The sequence below is a fragment of the Mus musculus genome, chromosome 3 (assembly GCF_000001635.26).
Source record: "Mus musculus strain C57BL/6J chromosome 3, GRCm38.p6 C57BL/6J".
NCBI classification, from domain to species: Eukaryota; Metazoa; Chordata; class Mammalia; order Rodentia; family Muridae; genus Mus; species Mus musculus.
In genome coordinates, this window is record NC_000069.6 from 131099736 (window position 1) to 131108214 (window position 8479).

The following is an 8479-nucleotide window of genomic DNA, read 5'->3' on the forward strand; positions in this document are numbered from 1 at the left end:
GGGGGTGTTTCAAGACAGAGGTTTCTCTGTGTAACCCTGGCTGTCATGAAACTCTCTCTGTAGGCCAGGCTGGCCTCAACCTCACAGAGATCCGCCTGCCTCTGCTTCCAGAATGCTGGGATTAAATTTGTGTGCCAACACCTGCCCAGCCAGATCAAAGCTCCTAATTCAAATTCAGAAACTGCTGGAGTAAAACTTAGAAGAGATACTTCTGGACTGAGGCGTGGTCGAGGACTTTTGGTAAAGGAGTCTAACAGCTTGGGGACTAAATAGCAAGCCCTGAGGAACGGGATTATACGAAATTAAGTAGCTTCTCCATAGCCAAGGGCGATCCGGAGGGAAGACATGGTCTGCAGAATGAAGGCGAATCTTCGCCAGATACACATCTCACAAGGGGTCAATATCGAGAATATCCCCAGACCTTGACAAACAGAATGAAACAAACAAATCCTGGATTATCCTGTCAGGAAACAGGCAAGTGAACTGAACAGGCAGCTTTCAATCAACGCACAGATAGCAAATACATATATGGAAAGAAAGATGAAATGTTCAACATCTTTGGCCATTGGGAGAATGCAAATCAAAATACAGATATATATATTTTTTTTAATCTCAGCCCAGTAAGAATTGATCTAAACAATAACAACAACAACCTAGCAACAAATGCTGGCCAAGATGGATGAATTATTAAATACTGCTGGTGGGAATTAAATTTGTCCAACATCTTTGAAAATCATCATGGCGGGCCCTCTTGGGCATACACTCTAAGGAATGTCCATCAGCATACTACAAGGACACCTGTGCCTCCATCACTGGCCCCAATCCCAGTGGATCAGTCCAGGTATTCTCCCATGACTGGATAAGGAAAATATTGCACACATAAACGATGTGTTTATTCTGCCATCATCAAGAACAGTTAATGTCATTTGCAAGGAAATGGATGGGACTGGATGTAATCATACTAAATAAGGCAAGAAGACAAACTTCGTGTGCTTTCTTTCAAATACTGAATCTAGACAAGTAGACTATTTGGAAAGAGGAAAGGGAGTAGCAGGGGGTGGGGATGGGGTGAGTGGGTGCTAGGGAGTGGACAGGAGAGGGTAATGAGGGTGAATATGATAAAAGTCTATGATATTCTTCAGAGAACATGCCACGAGGAAGCCCATCACTTTGTTCAATGAATATCTGCTCACAGATTTCTTTTTAAAAAAGGATAAAGTAACATAGGAGAACACATAACATAGTGTTAAGTTTCAAACCGGACAAAGGCTGAGGGACCAATGTAATATTTCAAAGCGAACCTGGCCTGGAGATTCTCCCAGCATCCTTCAGTCCTACCTACTACATGTCTGCCTTCTACCCTGAACTCTCTAGCACAGGGGCTGGGCTGCCCTTCCCCCAGAGGCTCTTCCCTTTATGATGGAGACATGGTGAGTGCCTGCCCTTCTGTACCTTTGGCCCCTTGGCTACTGCACTCCATTCCCCTCTTTCCCTCTCCCTTCCCCTCCCCATGTCATCCCATGACTCAGTCCACTCTGGACTCTCCCAGATGTTCCTGCCTTTGGCTATACTCATACTTAAGAGTAGTGGTGTTGCTGGGCGGTGGTGGCGCACGCCTTTAATCCCAGCACTTGGGAGGCAGAGGCAGGCAGATTTCTGAGTTCGAGGCCAGCCTGGTCTACAGAGTGAGTTCCAGGACAGCCAGGGCTACACAGAGAAACCCTGTCTCAGATAAAACAAAACAAAACAAAAAAACCAAAAGAGTACTGGTCTCCGTCTCTCTCTCTCTCTCTCTCTCTCTCTCTCTCTCTCTCTCCCTCCCTCCCTCCCTCCCTCTCTCGTTTTAGGTTATATGTAAACACAGCAAAGCCATGATCATTCTTAAGTAGAGCACCAGGTCCTGGGGGCTCTAGAACCAATCTCTCCTGAAAACAGAGGGATAGATTAAAGTTTAGATGTTTGATTTAAGTACATTATATTATTAACATTAATTTAATCGGTTTTTGTTTTTTAGATTTTTCTAGTCTAAAATAACATGCACCCTTCGTTGTATTTCCATTCATGGTAAGGGTCAGGATAGTTACTGCTGGATAACTTTATATTCTGTGATGTTGAAGACACAGCAAAGCAAAGTGCTCACCTCACGAAACACATGTCCCAAGGGGAGAGAAGTCTAACAAGGGAGTGCAAAAACCGATGCTAGGGAGTGACAGGGAGCAGAGAGATGAGGCCACTGTTTCCCTTCCACAGGGGTCACCCAAGACCATCAGAAAACAGATGTTTACATCACAATTCATAACACTAGCAAAGTTACAGTTCTGAAGTAGCAACACAAGTGGTTTTATGGCTGGAGGCAGAAGGAACTGTATTTAAGGGTTGCAGCATTAGGAAGGTTGAGAACTACTGGATACGGCTCATAAAAGAATATAAAGTCACCGGAATTGTAATCTGGGTGAAGGCAGGTTGGTGTGGCTGTTTTTTTAGACAAGGCCGAAGATGTCATCAGAACAGGAGGCTGGATGAAACTGGAGAGGAAGGCCTGAAGTATCTACCCAGCTGCAAGCTTCTCCCCAGAGGTTGCAGGAGCAGGTCAGACGTGTAGCTGGTGACGTGCACGCGTGCTCTGCACAGCTGGAGAACCCGTGGTTCCGGACAACAGTATTTAGAGGCATCCACGAACTAGTTAACATAACACTTGGGAAGCCTAGCACTGGGGAGCATGAAACAAAGGGCTTTATTGTGAAGCGTGGAGGGACAAGCGTGGAACCCAGCAGAGTGGAAGCCCGGAAGACTAGCGGGGTGCCCACTACAGGTGTGCAAGGCAGAGTTTGCCCTAGGAGTAGAAGTTGTATAGAGGACAGATTTTTTTTTTTTTTTTTTTTTTTTTTTTTGCTCCCCATCCTGCAAAGTCAAGCAGTCTAAAGGCTAAAGAACAAAGACCCACGCTATCTGTTTAAGTCAAGCCTTAAAACACATTTGGGAGTCTGGAGAGTTATCTGAACTGGCAGTAAGAATTTTACTGCCTAGCTTGATAGGGGAGTAATTAATCTCTCTGCTTTGCTTTCTGCCAATTCAACCTAAGGGAAGTGGGCTTGGGATCTGGAATTGGCAGAGTGGGACTTCAGGACCTCTTAAGTCAAATTCAGATAAGGCCATTTAGATTTATTCTGCCAAATAAATGCTTACTCGAGCCAATTTACAGTGCTGTAGTCTAAACTATTTGTATTGGCAGCTTCAGCCTTCTGAATTCTCTGCCCTAATTGATCATTCTAAGTTTTAAGTGTAGCTGTGCAAGACACAGTTAAGAGCTAGAAACAGTATTTTGCACAAACACACACTCACTGCCCCCCCCCCCCACACACACATACTAGTAACGACAATTTCATCTGGTGAGTCTGCTTTTATGGACAGAAGCACTTTAAAACAAAAGCTTCCTCCAGGTCAAACGTAGGTAGGCAAACTCCCTCCCTTGAGAAGTAAATGAAAATTTGGGACACTTACCCAGTTTCTAATGAAAACAAGCACACATTAAGCACAAGGATGAAAAACTGGAGGCTCGATCATTGACTGACTTTGAGGAGACCCACGCTGAAAAACTGTTCCTTGCCGTGTAAGGCAGTGCCCGTGGAGATGGGTTTTCCAGGCATTGGATGTAGAACCTGTCTGTCAGTCAGGCACCTTCTCAGAACACTAAACTGTCTAGATCACACACATCAAAGGCAGGCCGCAGTCCCCGTGGGTGAAACTCCCATCACCTCGTGTGCTAGGAGTAACTGGGTGGACGGAGAGACTAATAATGACCTGGTTCTGCATTCATCTCCCTGGGGTTCGGTTGGTTCTGCTGCTGCCCTGAGGCAAGAAGGCTGTGGCTTTGGCTTCAGACCAGGGATTTGAAGCTTGCCCACTGTCGGCAGAGCCCTGGACGCTGCAGAATACAAAGTAAGGCTGACCATCTTACACATTACCAACATTCAAGAGGCCCCTCGGGTACCGTGTCCACTAAGGAGACAGATGTACAATTCGATGGAATTCCTCTTCGGCATCTCACCTCCCTCAGTGTTTCTTTCCTTAAAGAGAGACCATGGGTTTGTTGTTGCCCCTTTCTATATTCTCAGGGTTTCCTTAATGACTGGCTGTTCAAACAAGACAAAGCAAGAGCCATTGGTGCTTTGCACTCCTCTGGCCAAGATTAAATTTTAAAAAGTTTGTGTCTGTAGAAATATGAAAGGAAAGATTGCTGTTGGCCAGCTACCTGGACTGGTACCCACTTTTAATCTATGACTCTTGGGGAAAGGTACAAACAGAAGATGCCCCTTAAGTGCCTGTCAACCCACATGGCTGTGTGTGCCTTCAAGGGAGGCTCCTCAAAGCCGGAGGCTGGAGCAGGCGGCAGCAGAAAGCTGAGCACCTCAGGATTCTGTTTCCTTTGGCCTGGAGGTCCCCAGCCAGGGCAAAAGAAACCGAAAGAACACTGGTCATTCCCATTCTGACTACACATTCCTCAGTCTGTACACAGGCTACCTTGCAGGTTTATACTGAGAAACTGAGGCCAGAAGATGGCTCCGTTGATAGTTAGCATCACACGTGAGCTTACTGGCCTAACTACGCTGGTCCTCTTTCCATTTCACAAGTGGTCTTCGCCACCATCTTCACCACACTTAGAACCTGGGATGCCTGGGCTTGAGACAACATAGTTAGTCTAAATCACAGATTCTGGTGAGATTTACAGTTCCTCAAAGCAACTCTTGGACATCTTTTAGGCTTCCTCTGCCATTGTGCCTGAGTTCTTTTTTTCTTTTTTCTTTTTTTTTTGTTTTTTAAATATTACTCTAATTTAATGTAACTTTCTTTTTTTTAAGATTTATTTATTATTATATGTAAGTACACTGTAGCTGTCTTTAGACACACCGGAGGAGGGCATCAGATCTTATTGTGAGTGGTTGTGAGCCACCATGTGGTTGCTGGGATTTGAACTCAGGACCTTCGGAAGAGCAGTCAGTGCTCTTACCTGCTGAGCCATCTCTCCAGCCCTTTTTTTGGTTTTTCAAGACAGGGTTTCTCTGTAAAGGCCTGGCTGTCCTGGAACTCACATTGTAGACCAGGCTGGTCTCGAACTCAGAAATCCGCCTGCCTTTGCCTCCTGAGTGCTGGGATTAAAGGCGTGCACCACCACGCCTGGCCTTGTGCCTGAGTTCTTACTGCTATACTTGTGAGTACATTCTCCACGTGTGCGTTGTCCCTACACCTACCAACTCTGGGGTAATTAATTGTGGTTTTGCAATTAACAGACTCTCCCCCTTAAATATGTACCTTGCCTCCTAATATCTTGCGTTTTGCATAACTTCACGTGTATTATCTCACAGACAGGTAGACTACTGCACACCCATTAGCAAAGAAAATGAATCTTATGGAGGTTAAATGGCCACTCACTGCAAGGGAGGCAGGGGCTGAGCCTGTCTTGGACCAGGGATGTCTGTTTCTGCATCACACTATTGGACATTCCTGCATCCCTATCTCTGCAGGGAACATCATTCAAGAAGTGCTTCGGAGAAGACTTAAAGACTTTTCACCACAGACACAAACATTTCTGTGGAGTCTTGTGAATGAAACATGGGGGTGGGGGGACGGGGGACAGACTTAGCAACAAGATAATTTCAAATCATCAAGACTAACAGGGAAAGCGTTTAAAAATGGTATTAACATCAGTTTTCCTGAACCTGATTTCTGTGAAAGAAATATGCAGTGTACTGTAACAGTGTACAGGGATTAATAAGAACGTGTGTTAAAAGGCAGGATGCCCAAACAGCATGCACGCACACGTGTTGTGTCAGAGCGCTCTCTCTCTCATACACAAAACGTGGCCGCAGAAGAAAGTGTGAAGCAGGCTGGAAGAAGACAATATTTATGGCTAAAGAAATTCAGCCTCACATAACGGTAATTATGAACAAGATATTTTCCCTAATAAAATTACTGCAAAACAAAATCTGGAGAATCTAAGTGCTTCCCTATGTTGTCATTATTCTATCCCATGTGCTTGAGAGTGATTTCGAGAAGGAAAAAAAAAGAGGGAGCTGAGAGAAAGGGCGCCATAGTGAGATGGCCTCTGCAGAGGGTTTGGTTTTGCTTTAGAAACTGGAATGCGTCCAGGCTTGATTTTTATTTTCAATTCACATTTCAGATCCAGCTCCCCAAACTCTTTGATCTTTCTCCCTGTCTCCTTACCCGGAAGAGAACCCTTGGCCTTCTCAGCTGGGAGCTGGGAGCACACGTGGAAAGACTGGCTGGGATCCATATTCTTGCCAAATTTAGTCACACAAAGGGGCCTGAGAGGGAAAAAAGAAAGGATGAAAGCCGCAGCCGCCGCGACTTCAAAGGCCGCGCCGCCGCGCCGGGCCCTGCGCAGGCGCCGCCCTCCGCCGATAAAAGGCGAGACCGGCGTGCGCGGGCGGTTCTTCCGTGTGCGTCCCGGCTCCAGGGCGGACGGAGGGGGCTGGAGAGTCGGCGGAGAGGGTCCAAGGGGGCGTGATTTTCACAAATCTGTGCCCACGCCACATTGAGGCACAGGAGGAAAGTTTTGAGAAAGGGAGGAAAAGAATGTGATGTTCGGGCCCCCTAAACTAGCGGATCCTCTGCTGGCACGTGTATACCAGAGCCGAAGTCCAAGTGTGGCATCCCTCTGTCCTGATGCTACGCAGGATCTTCGGTGCGGGATCTCGGCTTCCCGGTGCAGAGCCAAACCCCTGCACCCCCTTTTAGTTCATTCTGTTCCCCTGAAATCATTCCCTGGTCCCCACCACTGCCTGTCCTCAGCCACCCTCAGGTCCGCGCTGCTGTGGCGTTAGGGGCAGGCACTCATGCCTGGGGTTGACGTCCCACAGGGCAGAGTGGACAGTGTTCCCTCCACCCTGAGAGGAGGGCCGTCCACTCTGCTGACCGCGCCGCCGATCCCGTGCGCAAATTACCGCGCCGAGCTGCAGACGCCAAGGGGCGCCGGGCGCGCGGAAACCGGGCGTCTGCAGGCGCCGGATTGGAGAACGAGGGTTTCACGGTCCCACGAGTTTCCTGACTCTGGAGGAAGGGGCTTTGGGGTTTTGTTTTTCTTAAGGAGGAAGAGCCCCTGGGACACAAACTGCCACTTCCCTCGTCCCCCTTCTCCGAGACGTCGGTTAAACTGAAGATGCCCACAGACTGAGCGTCCTGCTGAAGCTGGGATGGAAAACCGAGGTCTCGGTTCCGCCCCTGGAATCACATGAATTCGTTTTTCTAGTCCTTTCTCGCCTGTCTCTCGGAGCATCCTCTTCCGTAGGCCCCGCCACCTCCTTCCTTTGGTATCCCACCTAGGTTGCAGCTGGCAGAGCGTCTAGGCCACACAAAGGGAAGACCTGGGGCCTGAGCTGATGTTAGGACCTAGGGGACAGAGAGGGCCGTGCAGGAGAACTGAGCTTCTCATCCCTGTAATTAAGGACTCTCCGGACTGTCTGCAGAGCACTCCACGTGGCTGCAAAATCTCTAAGGGAGGGAGGGTCTTCTTGTGTGGGTGTGGGTCACTCCCCCTGTTCCCTGCCCCCACACCCGCTCAGCGCACTGGGCTCTGCGGGGCAGAACGGCTAACTCTGCTCCCCGCAGCCTGGGTTCCGGCTGGGGTTGGGCGCCTTGCCCCCAAGACTCTATCAACCTACCCCCACTCCCCAGAGGCATAGCACTGGCGACAGCGCCTTGAGCAAAAGGAAGTGTTGATATAAAACAAGTTCGCTCCCAAACTAAACCCAAAGCCACCAGGAGGAGAAAAACCAACAGCAGCGCAGCCAGCCCTTAGCAATTGTTTCACGGTCGGAATTAAATCACATCAAAACGCCCCCCTGAAACCCACATCCTGAAGGAGCAAACCTACTACAGCCAACCTCCAGTGGTTCGCTAGAGTTCATATGAACAACCTGCCTCTACATCCGAGGAAAGGGGGCGGCGAGGCTGCTCCTGCGCCGCACCCACCACATCCCAGACCTAGGATCCCACTCGCCCAATCTCAAGAAGCGAAGAAGCTGCCGCTTATGCTAATAACAGCCCCACAGGAATTAGGAGAGACTGCCCGGCGGCTGGAATGCTTTTGCCAGGAAGGCGAAGTCCAGAGACACCACTTCCTGGGGTTACTTCGCCCCTCCTGTGACTCCTTGTATTCTAAGAGAGACTACTTCACAGGGAAATGTCAACCTCCTTTACGGACAGATCTTTAAAACACGTGGGCGCATGGTTTTAAGGGTAGCCCTGTTTAAGGTTTGCAACATTGCTAAAGACAGCACACTGCGGAGACCACTCACGCAGAGCGAGGCCATTTGGAGATTTCGTTAGAACCAATGCTTCCAAAGAGGGTTACAGCAAGGTACCAAATGCAGCCACTTATTCCAGCCCTTGTAATAAAGCATTTTCACTAGTCATTGCTCCAAAAATTCCCATCTCGAGCTCCTAATCTCTGGGACACCTA

General features: G+C 48.4%; 1 long non-coding RNA gene across 1 annotated transcript; it reads right to left on the reverse strand.

Annotated features, from left to right (window-relative positions):
- Positions 1 to 1903: 1903 nt before the first annotated feature.
- On the reverse strand, positions 1904 to 8243 carry Gm36603. Its single transcript, XR_376077.3, has 3 exons — positions 6223 to 8243; positions 3502 to 4067; positions 1904 to 2710 (listed from the first exon to the last, which is right to left on the reverse strand). It is a non-coding gene; the product is annotated as a predicted gene, 36603 (long non-coding RNA).
- Positions 8244 to 8479: the final 236 nt, after the last annotated feature.